This window comes from Rhinolophus sinicus, chromosome 2 (genome assembly GCF_057876585.1).
Source record: "Rhinolophus sinicus isolate RSI-liver-muscle chromosome 2, RSI-T2T, whole genome shotgun sequence".
NCBI lineage: Eukaryota > Metazoa > Chordata > Mammalia > Chiroptera > Rhinolophidae > Rhinolophus > Rhinolophus sinicus.
In genome coordinates this window covers 3,575,645-3,591,069 of record NC_142502.1, presented here as the reverse complement: position 1 = coordinate 3,591,069, position 15,425 = coordinate 3,575,645, and positions in this window count along the sequence as shown.

Here is a 15,425-nt window from a genome sequence, read left to right as displayed (position 1 = left end):
TTCCACCTTCTAGAAACACCTGCATTCCTTGGCTCTTGGCCACTTTTCACCTGTGAAGTCAGCAGTGGCATCACTCCAACTTCTGCTTTTGTCATCACCTCTTCTCTGACTGTGTGTTTTCTGCTTCCCTTTCACTTTTAAGGACCTTTATGATCACAAGGGATCTACCTGGAGAGTCCAGGATAATCTCATCTCAAAACCTTTACTCACTCACGTCAGCAGGGTCCCCTTTGTCACGGAGGTAACATGGGTTCTGGGGATTAGAAGTGGAGCTCTCCAGGGGCCATTGTTCTGCTTACCCAAGAAGCATGTTCCTTCTACTTTAGCACCAAGTTTCTCTCCTGCCCAGTAAACTTCTTTTTCTTTCCTGATTTATGTTCCTAAAATATGCAAACATATTGTAGAATGTCTCTTTAAAGCTAATAAGCCCTCTTTTGACTTCATATGTCTCTCCAGTTCCTGTCCTACCTGTCTACGTATATTTTTTACAACCAGGCTTTCAGAAGTTTCTTTCATCCACTCTTTCCATTCCTTCTCTCTGAATCAATCTCCAATTCACGACAACTTTATTCCCTAGGAAAGTTATATAGTCAATAACTCCAGTGATATCTCTGTACTTCATTAATCCAGTGAATGCCGTGCTCGCTCATATTCTAGAACCTCACAATTGTTTCCTTCTTGAAATACTCATTAATTTTGCTTGTGGGTTGATCTTTGCCCAATTCACTTGATAGTTTCTTATTCTAAATCTAGTTTAGTCCTGAGCTGTTCTCCATTCTTACAACATAGCTTCTTGCCAAGTAATCTCATTAAATGCTGTCTATATGTCTTTCCTTCCTGTCTTTCTTTCCAAGAATAAATGGGAAAAAAAACATATGTATATACATATGTTTGTTTATTTAGAAAAAATGAAAATAGTTATTCACCTGTTTTCCACTGAAATCATGGCTTGTAAATTTTCCATATCATCACATGCATGTCTACTTCATCTTTACAGCAATTTAATATTATAGATAAACCATAGTTAATGTAACTAGTCTTCTATTGAGCAGCTCTAATTTTCTATATTTTTATTATAAAAGCATTTAGAAATATGTGTGATATGCTGTAGTCAATATTTTATCAGTGAGGAATATCATAGAATGATATTTAATTTATTCCAAAGAAAAAATAATAGGTATTATAATATTCAATATTATTCTGATTCTCTTACCATCCCAGAGTCCAGTAGTTAGGAACTATGACTTCCTGAGGTACTAGAGGACCAGAAAGTCCTAATATAGGGAGTGAGTAGTTACTGAATCCCACTTGGAAAGTAATCAGCTTTTAACTGTTTTCTTCTTTGGAACATAAGAGCTTTCCCATAAGAATGCCCCTTTAAAAAAAAAAAAAAAGAGAGACAATATTCCAAAAACATACATGTGTGTAGTAAAAATCCCTGCTATATGTTTTGTTAAACTGGTATATGCAATTTATTTTGCACAACAATTTAGACTAAAACTCAGAATTTTCTATTGTCACCTATCTGATGACATCTACATTTTGTACGGAAGGCAGTTGACATAAAGCGTAGCTGGCTTTGCTGAAGGTAACATCCTCTGCTTTCAAGGAACTGTGAGAAACCAAGGCAGTCCACAGAATCCATCGCACATAAACACAGTGACAATGAAATGAGAGCATTCATCTGAAACAACCCACCAGATGCTTCCATGATATCCTGTCAATATGGTTCACTTAATTCCGTCACAGCCTTTCTGACAGGATCTCATTTTGTTTATAACTGTCAAAGGTACTTTTGTATTGGCAAGCCCAGCAGGCATTTTTTTTTTTTTTTTTTTTTTTTTTTTTAGGGCTGTTTTTTCCCCCCTTCTTTTCCTTCAAAGTCACATGATCACACAGATGCAGTGAAGGACTAACCAATAAATCAGCATAAGGTTCTAATGAGGAAAATACATGTGTGCACCAACCCATTCTGTTGTTTATAAAAAACGTGCTGGGGAGACGATGCACAAACGAGAAACAGGCAGTTGCTTGCTTGAGGCTGACTCTGCTTACCCCCTGCTTGTTCATGGGGTAGGTCGTATGAGTTACACATTTCTCTTTCCTGTTTTTAAACTAGAGATTGTGTGACTAAGTGTTGTATGTGTGCCTTAAACCTGCAGTATCTCTGGCCGAACATTTCTAAGTGTTGAAGGTAATGGCCCCTGAACTTGGAAACTTTAAATCTCAAACCCATCAGTCTGTGGACATGGCTGGACCAGCTGCAACCCTTCAGTTGTGGAAAGCGAAGTGTCCCACTGACTGAAATGCCAGGAATCCAGCAGGTCCGGGTTCCGACTTCACATGCCGTTGGCATGGATAGGTGAGAAAGTTTCTTTCTCAAAAATAAGATTCACCATCCCAAGAGTTAGATTTTCAGAAACTTTTTAATGTGAAATAATTTAAATTCCAAAGAAGTTGCAGAATAGTAGCATTCCCAGGTTCCTTTCTCCCAGCTTCCCCAGTGGAAGCATTTTACAAAACTATAGTCTATTATTAAAAGCAGGAACTTGACACTGATACAACACTCACATACAGTCACACACCTCTCCTAAACTTACGCTTTGGCAACTATGGAATTGTCTCAATCATTAAGATTTTGTCATTTCAAGAATGTTATAAAAAATAAGTAATAAAGTGCATACACCATTTTAACAGCTTTAGAGATACAGAATTCATGTCATGAAATCTACCCATTCAGAAGATACAATTCACTGCATTTTAGCAATTTGCAGTTATATAACAATTGCCACAATCTAATTTTTCACCCCAAAACAAACCTCATGCCCGTTAGTAGTCACTCCCCATGACTCCACCCCCAAAGCCTACACAGAATTGGGCAATCAGGAATCTACTTCCTACTTTCTGTCTCTATGGATTTTTCTATTCTAGAAATTTCCTATTAATGGAATTATACAATATGTGGTCTTTTGTGACTTTCACTTAATATAACAACATCAAAGTTCATCCATACTTTAGCATGCTACAGAATTTCTTTCCTTTTCTATTTCTGAATACTATTCCACTTTATGGGTATGCCATATTTCATTGTTTCATTCATTATTTGATGGAAATTTGACTTGTTTGCAGTCTGACTATTATGACTACTACTATGAACAATTGTTTTCACATTTCCTTGTACTCAAATGTCACCTAATTGCTGAGTTCTGGTAACTCTAGGTTATCATATGGACAGGTCACGTCTCACTCAGCTCTGTGCTACAGGTTCTGAGTAGAAATGTTTTCATTCTTCTATTATAAACACCCAGGGATGGAATTGCTGAGTCATGTCGTATATATTTAACAGAAAGAAATCTCCAGTTTCCAGAGTGGTTGTGATGATTTCACTCTCCCACAGCAATGCAGAAGGAGCTAGTTTCTCCATATCTTCATTAGGTCTGTGCATGGTCAGTGTATTGTTTTATACGTTAGCTATTCTCATAAGAGTGAGTGGTATCTCACTGCGGCTTGAATTTCCATTTCCCTCATCGCCAATGCTGTCACCATATTTCATATGAATACTTGCTGTTGTATAGTCTCTTCCCTGACATGTCTTTCAAGTCTTTGGCTTATATTCTAACTGCACTGTTTTCTTACTGTGACATTTAGAAAATACTTTTTATATCATGAAGACAAGTCCTTTGTCAGATATGTGTTTTGCTGATATTTTCTTTCATTCTGTGGCTTCCCTTTTTATCTTCTTAACAAGATCTTTCACCAAGCAAAAGGTTCATTTTGGTAAAGTCCAAGTTTTGATTATGTTTTTAATGGATTATGCTCTTTGTGTCACGTCTAGGAAGTCTAATTAATCTTAGGTCAGAACGATTTTCTCCATTTTCCAGTTATACTTACATATTTGGATGCATAAGTTAATTTTTTAAACAAATGCCAGGCTTAATGAGGCTCCTTGGTTTTGTCTAAGGATGCCCGTTTGTTCCAACAGAATTTGTTTAAAAGACTGTATTTCTCCATTGAATTGAATTGCCACGTGGTTGAAAAATCACTTGGGTAGGATTGTGTTCGTCCGTTTCTAACTCCTGATGATGGTTATTTTTACCTGAGTCTTGTGATCCTGGTAAACAGCAACAGTTAAGAAATCTCCTCAACATTTAGTTGTAGGAAGCTGAATGCTTACCTGGGTTCAGCCCATTTTCCAGGAGGACCTCTAAGGAGGGGAAGCATGCTATCTTAAGGCTGCGCAGGCCAGAATTCAAGAGGATCTTAACCAAAGTTTGGTTCACAAGCATTTTGTTCCCATTGCTCATTGGGGCACACAGTTCAGCTAATAATTGACAAGGCAAAGAATAGGAATTTGGAGGGTCTCTTTCTAGCCTGGTCAGAGGTAAGTAGGTGGCATCTGAAGCTGACCTAAGTTCTGTGACAGAGTATTGCACCTCTACCAAAGCCTTTATTATGCTTTTATCAACTGCTTCCCATAAGAAATGTAGATGTCATCAGAGATATGATAGTAAAAAATTCTGAATTTCAGCTCAAATTGTTGGTCAAAAGAAATTGCATTACTCTACACCAGTTTAACAAAACATATAGCAGGGATTTTTACTACACATGTATGTTTTTGGAATGTTGCCTCTCTTTTTTTGAAGGAATATTCTTATGTTACAGGGACCCCAATATTTTTCCTTGAGTCCTCTTGCCTGCATGCAGAAACGCACAAGTAGGAGTTTGCAATATGGCAAGAAAAAATAAAAGTTTAATATTGAACTGACCAATTTGGAGATGGAGAGCTTAGTTCTACAAAACCCAACTCCTGGATGGCATATACATTACAGATTCAATGGGGCAAAATCATAGGACCCCATGGGTTAGGGGTTCAGGGCCATGCTGGGAGCTGACTGGTCAGTGGTGAGGTTAGGGTAACAAATCATTTCTTCAGGTCTTGAGAACAGTTCTGAGGTCTTTTCTGGAGTCCCTCTGTCTGGTCTCCTGGGAAAGTAGCCACAGGGTCATTCTACCTTACGGCTCAGGAGCTGAGACATAACTTAGGTCAAGGTTATCTTTATGCTGCTAGAGGTCCTGACCCTGTGGCCATTAGTCAGGTCCTGGCCATCATCTCCTGCTTCCCCCAGGGCTGCTGATTATCGGGAAAAAGGCTAGTTCTCTGAGGGTTGTAGAGATTGCGGGGGGAGGGGGAGGATGATGTGATTTCTAGAGCTAGGATTTAAAACTAAATTTAATCAAAGTCATAAGGACCCTCAGTTTCACTCATGGGGAAGTTCTTATCTCTGCTCCAAAGAAGGAGAAAAATGGTTAAAAACTGATTTTTTTCCAAGTTGATTCAGTATCTATTTACTCTCTGTTTTATGACTGGCATTCTGGTCTTTTAATCCATTGGGAAGTGACAGTTACTAAACTACTGGACTCTCCTTTATGGAATGATCATAGTATCAGGATACCATTTAATATTACATTTTTTGTGTGTGTGTGTGTGTGTGTGTGTGTGTGTGTGTGTGTGTGTGTATCTTCAAAAAATATACAAGTGGACACTTTGGTCAACATTGCTCAAGCAGTAGTTCACCATGATCAGAAGTATGGACGCTGATGGTAACCACTTTGAGCACCTCTTGTAGTTACAGAAGTCAAGTGTGACTTGTATTCATCTTTGTTATCAGGATATATGGAGTATTACAATTTTAATAGCTTTTTCCTTTCTTAAAATGTGTATATTTGTACATTTTTTGCCATATATATATATATATATATATATATATACACACACACATATATGTAAATTTTATTTCCAGAGTCATAAGAAAATGAAAACAGTGGTCAGTCACCTGTAGGAGGTAAACTGGGAGTTTCAGTAGGATTACTGCTGTTACTTTTCATTTCATTTCTTTCTAAATAGTTGAAGGATAGACGATTTGGTTGAGAGTAACCCGAGGTACAGATGAGTTCAGCATACTCCCTGTGAGAGGAGATGGGCATGGCTGGTGTAATGAGCTGGGAGAGCTGCACCAGAGACGTCCTGGGGCCGGTTCAGATGGAGGGAGGCTCAAGACAGTTGGCAGAATTGATTCTTTAGGCTAAGAGCAATCAGAGACCACTGAGAAGTTTTAAGAATGGGGATAATTTGTCAAGTGTTTTTTCTGTATTTATTGATATAATCATGTAGTTTTTTTTTTAGACTGTTAATATAATGGGTTATATTAATTGATTTTTTTAATGCTGAACACGTTTAGCATTTTGGTAAGAAACCTGACTTGTAGGTGGTATATTATTCTTTAGATAGACAGCTAGCTAGCCACACTGATTGCTAATCTGTAATCTAAATTTATACCAACATAAATCTATATATACCTATGTACATATAACTGGATTTAATTTGCTAATATTTTGCTGAGGATATTGTTTCATAGTTTTCTTTCTTGTACCTTCTTAGTTTATTTTTAGAATCAGGTTAAAGCTGTATCATGAGATTAGTTAAGAAGTGTTCATTTGTATTCTTTCTCTGGTAGGGATTGTGTAGAATTGCTGTTTCTTCTTTAAATGTTTGGATTAAATCTTCATGGGGGAGGTCGTCAAGGAATGGGTTCATTTTCTCTAAGCTGTCAATTTATGTGCATATCGGTCTGCATAGTGTTTCCTTGTGATTCTTTGAAACCCTTGGGGCTCTAGTGACATCCCTTTGGTGTGATTCCTGAGTCTAGCCATTGTGTCTCCTGTGTTTTTTCTTTGTCAGTTTTGCTAGAAGGTTAATTTTATTGATTTTTTCCCCAAAAAATACATCTTTTGGTTTGATTGATTTTTCTATTATTTCTATGCTTTTAATTTAATTGATTTCTGCTCCATCTTAATTATTGTCTTCCTTCTATTTGTTTTTTTTTTCTATTTTGTTATCCTCATTCAACTTTCTTGAAGTAGGAGCTTAGATTATAAATGTGAGTCATTTCCATTATCTTTTAAATGAATTTTAAAATAAAGAGATATGTCTTTCTTACCACTGACACTTACCATTTCCAGTGCGCTCAGTTCCTTTATACAGATCTATATTTCTATCTCATATAATTTTCCTTTGACTGAACAACTATATTTAACATTGTGTTGGTTGCTAATGATGAATTTGTTCAGCTTTTTTATATCCAAAAAATTAATTTTACCTTTACTAAAAAAAAATAACTGCATATAGAATTGTAATGTTTTCTTCTGATATCACTGTAAATGTGCTTCTCCTCGGTCTTCTAACTTGCAGTGTTTCTGATGAGAAGTCTCTCGTGCTACTTTGCTTTTTCCCAACGTACATAGTATCATTTTCGACTGGTTTTGTAAAATATTTTTTGCCACTGGCTTTAAACACTTTGATTATGATTGGCTTTGTAATTTCCTTCATATTTCTTCTGATTATGTTTTATTGAATTTTTTGGTCTGTGTATCTATAGTTTTTACTGAATTTGGAAAAAAATTGGCCATATTTATTCGTATTTTTCTGCACCCCACCCCATTGTCTAGGGTTCCAATTATAAATATTTTGGGCCTCTTCGTGGTACATACCTTACTTATTCTCTGTTTATTAAGGACACTGTGTCCTCAGTTAATTTTTCCTATGTCCTAAGTTAATTTGCCTTTTTTGTTCTGCCTTGTATAGTATGCTGTTAATCCCACACAATATATTTCATATGCGATACAACATATTGCATCTCTAGAATTTTGATTTGAGTATTTCATGCACTTCATATCTGTCCTCCACATTTTCATAATTTCCTCTCCTTTTTCAACATGTAGAATATATTCAATATAGCCTCTTTAATGTTATTGTCTACTAATTCATTTCCTGTGTCATTTCATTGTCAGTATTTATTGGTTGATTATTCTCCATATTTTGGGTCATTTTTCTTGTTTTACGTCATGCCTGATTTTTCATCAGATGCCTGGCATTGTGAATTTTGTCTTGTTGGGTGGTGTTTTCCCCCATATATCTTTTGCTACATTTGACCTGTGTTCTAGGATTCATTGAGTTTCTTGAAATCAGCTGATCCTTTCTAGGCTTGTTTTCAAACATTCTTCGGTGGGATCAGAACAATGTCTAACCTAGAGCTAATTTGACCAGGGCGCTATGGCAATGCCCTTCTGAGCGCTCTATTTGGTACAGCATTCTCTAACGCTACCTGATGAGAACACACACCCTACTTACCCCAGTGTCAGACCTTGTTCTACCTGCTCATGTCTAGTTGTCTTTCCCCAGCCTTGAGTGCTGCTCAGGACTCAGCTCCAGTCTCAAGAAGACTCCTCAAATCCCCAAATCTTTCTATACAGCTGTCCTTCTCTAGTACTCGGCTTAATGAGTAGCCTCTCTGAATTACATATTCTGTTTCCTCACCTCAGGGGGGCAAGCAGGCCCCGCATGGGTTCCCATTCCCTGTACTGCAACCTGGAACATCTCTTGAGAGCGTGAGCTCAGTCAGCTCGAGGGCTCTCCTCACTCCTTTCCCTTTATTCAGGGAGCACTGCCTTACAATGCCCAACCCCAATATCTGAAAACAACTTATAATATATATGTGTGGTATCTTCCTTGTTCAAGACAGAAGTTTCAATACAACCCCTGATGCATGGCCGGAAACACAGCGTGTGGCACTCTGCTCTTAGTCAGCATGCCTGTGTCATATTTTCTATCTATGGTAGAATCAGAGCACTATCTTTTATCAATATTTATCGTTTAAAACTTCTCTGTTGCCTACACCTATTTTAGCAGGATTCAGAATCACTGTGTCCATCATGCCTCCCAGACCCCAGGCCCCTCCTAACCCAACACAATCACAGCCTCATGGGATGTGTCTCAACGGCAGACAAGCTGGAGACTTACCTGGCTTTGACAGGGGCTTCACATGCGTCTTCACCTCCGTACACAGACCACCACTCAGTCAGCCCCTGGCCTTTCAGATCTAGTCCTCTCTTGCATACGTCCATCCTACTGTGCAAACTCCTACAGCATGAGGCAGCCTGTAGCTCCCAGGCTTCCAAATTAATTATGTACTCTGTATCACATTATCAAGGCAAAGCGTGAACATTCTATGATTCACTAACTCTAAAAAGAAAAGAATAAAGAGGAAATCCAAAGCAAACTGGAGATAACAACTGTCATAAATAAAAATTGGGATGGGGTGGGATAGTGCTAAAGAAAACTTTTATAGCTATTTGATGGAGAAAACCTTTGTAACTCACTCATCTCTGTGACAGATGAGTAATGTGATTTTTCCCAATGCCTGGCAATGAAAACTATATTACACCCCACAGCATCACATGTTGCATTTATTTTCTTTCTCTGAGTGCATTAATATACACCTTTTTCATAGAAAACAATGTTCAACTCAGTCACCTTTCTAAGGAGGATTCTTTATGTGCCCTTAACAATGATATAACCACGTAAGTGACTGTGACAGAGAGCCGAGATGCATGAAGGTCTCAGCAGAGGTCAAAATGCCATGGACATGAGAAGAAAAGTGGACAAAACAGATTTTTTTTTCTCTTTTGAAGTGACCAAATAGGTCAAAGTGGCCTTGAGAAAAGCACATGGGGAGATTCAGCTCCCATCAGCTGTACTGAGATCCCTCCTCCTGTTGCCCCACCGATGGTCCCGTAATGTGTTGCTGTTCTATTTATTCTACAGTGTTGCATAAACAAAGTAAAAAGCACACAAATGAAACACTGCATCTGCCACCTTACTGGATTTTGAAAATGGCATTTTAACTTATCTTTGTGACCTGAATTTAAGTGTGGAAAATGTCCTGAGGAAAACTGTCAAAACAGCTATTTTTTTAACCCTTTATCCCCCTATACCAGAAATATAGATGGAAGAATATAGTATACGCATATTTTTTCTTTTCTTTTTTTATTCGTTTCAGGTGCACAAACCAATGTAATAGTTAAACATTTATACCCCTCACAAAGTGATAACCTCCCTCCTTCAATCTACTACCCCTCTGACATCGTATACAGCTGTTACGATTCCGTTGACTCTATTCCTTATGCTGTCCTCCACATCCCATGACTATATATATATAAAAATATAGTTGACATTCATTATTGTTCAGCTTCAGCTTCAGGTGTACAGTGCAGTGGTCTTGCACATACACTGTCCATGAAGTGGTCTCCCTAACAAGACAAGTGTCCAGCGGATACCCTGCAAAATCTTTACAACATTATTGATTATATTCCCCAAACTGACTTTCATATCCCCGTGGCCATCTTGTGGTTACCGATTGTGCTTTCTAATGCCCTCCTCTTCTCCCTCATCCCCACCCCCCTCCCATCTAGTAACCCTCAGTTTTTCCTCTATATCTCTGAGACTATTTCTGATTAGTTTGTTCATTTATTCTATTTTTTAGATTCCACATATAAGTGAGATCATATGGTATTTGTCTTTCTCTGTCTGACGTATTTCACTTAGCATAATGTTCTCTAGGTCCATCCATATTGTTGCAAATGGTAAAATTTTGTTCTTCTTTGTTGCCGAGTAATACTCCATTGTATAAATGTACCATAATTTCTTAATCCAGTCATCTACTGATGGGCATTTCGGTTGTTTCCATGTCTTGGCTATTGTGTATAGAGCTGCGATAAACATAGAGGTGCATACATTTTTTCAAATTAGTGTTTTGGATTTCTCTGGATAGATATCTAGGAATGGAATTGCTGGGTCATTAGGTTGTTCCATTTTCAGTCTTTTGAGCTACCGCCATACTGATTTCCATAGCGGCTGCACCAATCTGCAATCCCACCAGCAGTGCATGAGGGATCCCTTTTCTCCACATCCTCGCCAGCACTTGTTGTTTATTGGTTTGTTGATGATAGCCATTCTGACCAGTGAGGTGGTATCTTACTGTGGTTTTCATTTGCATTTCTCTAATGATTAGTGAGGTTGAGCATTTTTTCATGTCTGTTGGCCATCTGTATGTCCTCTTTAGAAAAATGTCTCTTCATGTCCTCTGCCCATTTTTTAATTGGGTTGTTTGTTTTTTTGCTATTGAGCTGAATGAGTGTTTTATAAATTTTGGATATTAATCCCTTATCAGATGTATCATTGACAAATATATTCTCCCATTCAGTAGGATGCCTTTTTGTTTTATTGATGGTTTCCTTTGCTGTGAAAAAACGTTTTAGTTTGATGTAATCCCATATGTTTATTTTTTCTCTTACTTCCCTTGCCCGAGGGGAAATATCAGTAAAAATATTACTAAGGGTAATGTCTGCAAATTTACTTTCTATATTTTCTTCTAGGAGTTTTATGGTTTCAGATCTGACATTTAAGTCTTAATCCATTTTGAATTTATTCTTGTATATGGTGTAAGGAGGTGGTCTAGCTTCATTTTTTTGCATGTGTCTGTCCAGGTTTCCCAGCACCATTTATTGAATAGATTGTCTTTATCCCAATGTAAATTCTTGCTTCCACTGTCGTAGATTAAATGATCATATAGGCATGGAATTATTTCTGAGCTCTCTATTTTGTTCCATTGATCTATGTGTCTGTTTTTATATACATATTTTTTAAGAAATTAAAATATATTGTTGAAACAGAAAACCAAAACTAAATAAAATAAATTCCATTTAAAATTTTTAACAACAAAAATAGAATGATGATTTTTTATGCAATGGAGAAAATATTGGTAAACTTTAGAAAATAATAAAACAAATTTTGGGGAGTGATGCCATCAAGATGGTGACATAGGCTGTTCCCAGCTTCAGTCCCCTCAACATAATAAAGGCCATATATGACAAGCCTATAGCTAACATCATACTTAATGGTGAAAGGTTGAAAACGTTTCCTTTAAAATCAGGAATAAGACAAAAGTGCTCACTCTCACCACTCCTATTCAATCTAACTCTGGAAGTCCTAGCCAGGATAATCAGACAAGAAAAAGACATAAATAGCCTCTAATCAGAAAGGAATAAGTAAAGGTGTCTTTGTTTGCAGATGATGTGATCTTATATACAGAAAATCCTAAAGACTTCACCAAAAAACTGTCAGTAGTTATAAACAAATTAAATAAAGTGATAAGATATAATCAACAGAAAAAATCATTTATGTCTCTATACACTAATAATAAATTATCTAACAAATAAATTTTTAAAATACCATTTACTATAGTATTAAGTAATATCAAATACTTATGAATAAATTTAGGCAATGCAGGGGGAATATCTGTATAATTAAAACTATAAAACATTGATGAAAATAATTGAAGAAGACAAATAAATGGAAAGATATTCCATGCTCATGGATTGGAAGAATTAATATTGTTAAAGTGTCTTTACTACTCAAAGTAATCTAATGATCCAATGTAATCTCTATCAAAATTCCAGTGGCATCTTTCTATAAAGATAGAAAAAACAACCTGAACATTCATTTGAAATCACAAAATACCTAGAATAGTCACAGTACCCCTGAGAAATAAGAACAAAGATGGAGGCATTACACTTCCTGATTTCAAACTATATAGCAAAGCTATGGGAATGAAAACAATATGGTACTGGCATAAAAATAGATGCATAAAACAATGGAACAGAATCTAGAGCCAATAAATAATCCCAGGCTTCTATAGTCAACTAATATTTAACAAGGGTGCCAAGAATACTTAATGCAAAACAGACAGTCTCTTCAATAAATGGTGCTGGGGAAAAACTGAAGAAAACAGATTGTCAGGAAACTTTTTTGAGGATAAATGCAGCTAATCTATAACAAGGATACAATAGGCTAAACCAAAAGAGGATTACACACAGAATCAAAAACTATTTTTTAAATGAAGAAGGATGTTGAGTTAATATCCCAATCTCTTTCCCTCTACAATAAAGTCAAAAGGAAGTGCTGGAAAGGAGAGTGTTCCAGAAGACTGGGTCATTAGAGCAAAAGTGAAATTGCTGGAAAGATGGAAGATGGACTTTAGGATATACCAGGACTCAGCCATGTAGACAAAGAAAAACTGGGTTTTCAATCCAAATGAACCTAAAATACAACTGCATCTTGGTGAAAAGGCCCATTATGATGATTGTGGAAGACTGGAAAAATAATAGTTTCAAATTTGTCTGAAGGGACTTCTGAGCCTAGTAAGATGCATCCCTGGGAAATTTGAATGTGGCACACTGTAACCTTTAAAAGGATTCCAAAGTTCAAGGATTGATCAACTTTATTCTTCAATATTCCAAATTCAAAAAAGCTATTTGGTTAAACAAATAAAACATTCATTTAAATGCAAGCATATGTAGCTTCAAATCAATGTGTACGCTTCCCCATTTCAGAATGTAGAAAATACCTAGTTGAGGGAATTTTTACCTTGATTTTTTTTCCCTAATAGTAATGATGAATTGTGCTATGTCATCTACATTCCCAGGACGTATCAATTTTATAACCCTTAATGTGCAGCTACGAGACAGCAAGGTTAGAGGTGCAGAGGGCCGCTGTGTGTGGGATTTTCTGTCACCGACAAGCCAACTGGCCCACGCAGGGATTCAAACCACTGCCTCAGCCTTGTCATCACCACTCAAATCTCCAGAGCTAACTGACCCAGACAACAAAGACTACAGAAGCTACCTGGGGAGCTCTTAGGTTGATGAATGGGAGATATTTCAGAATATGGCATCTTGTGAAAAATAATACAATAATTTACGTAGTTGTCTGTCCCAGTGGTACAGTTTTTGGCAAGGCAGACTCAGTAGCGTCTTCTTACCCAGAGGCCAAGCTCTGCTGGGCTACATCATTACCGGAGACATACAATAAATGCAGCTAATATTTAACAAGGATACAATAGGCTGAACTAAAAGAGGATTACACGCAGAATCTCCAAACTAGCCTCTTACTTCTGCTATTAAAAGAGGAAGAAATAAAATACATCGAAATGCTCTCCTAAATTGTCATTTTTATGTTATTTAATTAATAAATATAAATAAATATTTTAAGGAGAGGCAATGTTATGTTGTCATAAGGAGAATATTAATTTTCTAGAATATATTCATAATAAAGTATAACACTTTAAATTGTACAGCAACTATCAACTCATGTAAAATATATCCAGAGTGTTCTAAGTTGTTAAAACATAAAAAATAAAAAAAATGATCCTGGGTAACACATATGAGTACATGTGAGCCACAATAAAGACGTTTGTATGGAAAATATACTTCATGAAAACTATGCGAACTTGTCCATCTGAGAGATAAATTAATAATGTCTTTTGTTATCATTTCTTGAATTTTGCTCTATTGATCTTACATAGGCTGATCATTTCTTCATAGAGAGACCCTGGAACTTAGGAGACTATCATCTAGTTAGTTGGAAACCCTGGTCATATGAGTAATCGGCCATATTTTCCAAAAAATTATGTTAACTGCAATAAAAATTAAACAAAATTATTTTTAATAATTATGTCACGAATATTCCCTAAACTACATGTACTAACTATACCTGTTATGTATATATGTATGCGATATATATATATATTTAAGGAGATACAAAATATGTAACACGATGTGAATGAATATCATTACATAGTCATAGATTACAAATGGTCTCCAGTGAAAAGTATATCATTTCTCTCTCAGAAACTGATAGAAAACTAGACAAAGTAAATAGTAAAGGTGTACATAATTTGAACAATGCTATCATCTGCATTGACGTAATTGTTATTTATAGAACACTATACCCAACAACTGCAAAATACATATTCTTTTCAAATACACATAGTTATTTTCACCAAGATAGAGCATATCTTTGGCCCTAAAGTATGTCACAATAAATTTTAATATATTTCTGTCATACAAAGTATGTTCTCTCACTAAAATGCAATTAATTGCACAATCCAGAAAAATAAGAAGTATTTGGAATTTAAATGACACTCTTCCAAATAATATATGGGTCAAAGAAGAAATCATGAAAGATTCTAGTAAATATTTCAAATTAAATTAAAATGAAAATACAACATATCATAAATGTGGAATATAACTAAAGGAGTGCTTGTAGGGAAATGCACACCATTAAATGCAATAATTTGAGAAGAATAAATATCTAAAGTCAAAGATCTAAATTTCTACCTTAAGGAGTTAGAAAAAGGAGAATACAGTAAACTTATGTAATTAGAAAGAAGAAAATAATGAAAATGAGAAGAGAAGCCAAAGACATAAAAAACAAACAAACCAACCAACAAAGAAGAGACAAAAAGACCGTGGCCAGGGGCCAGGGGGTGGCCAGATGGCTCAGTTGGTTAGAGCACAAGCTCTCAACAACAAGGTTGCTGGTTCAATTCCCACATGGGATGGTGCAACGAAAGATTGAAAACAGCGACTATACTTGGAGCTGAGCTTCGCCCTCCACAACTAGATTGAAGGACAATGACTTGGAGCTGATGGGCCCTGGAGAAACACACTGTCCCCCAATATCCCCCAAT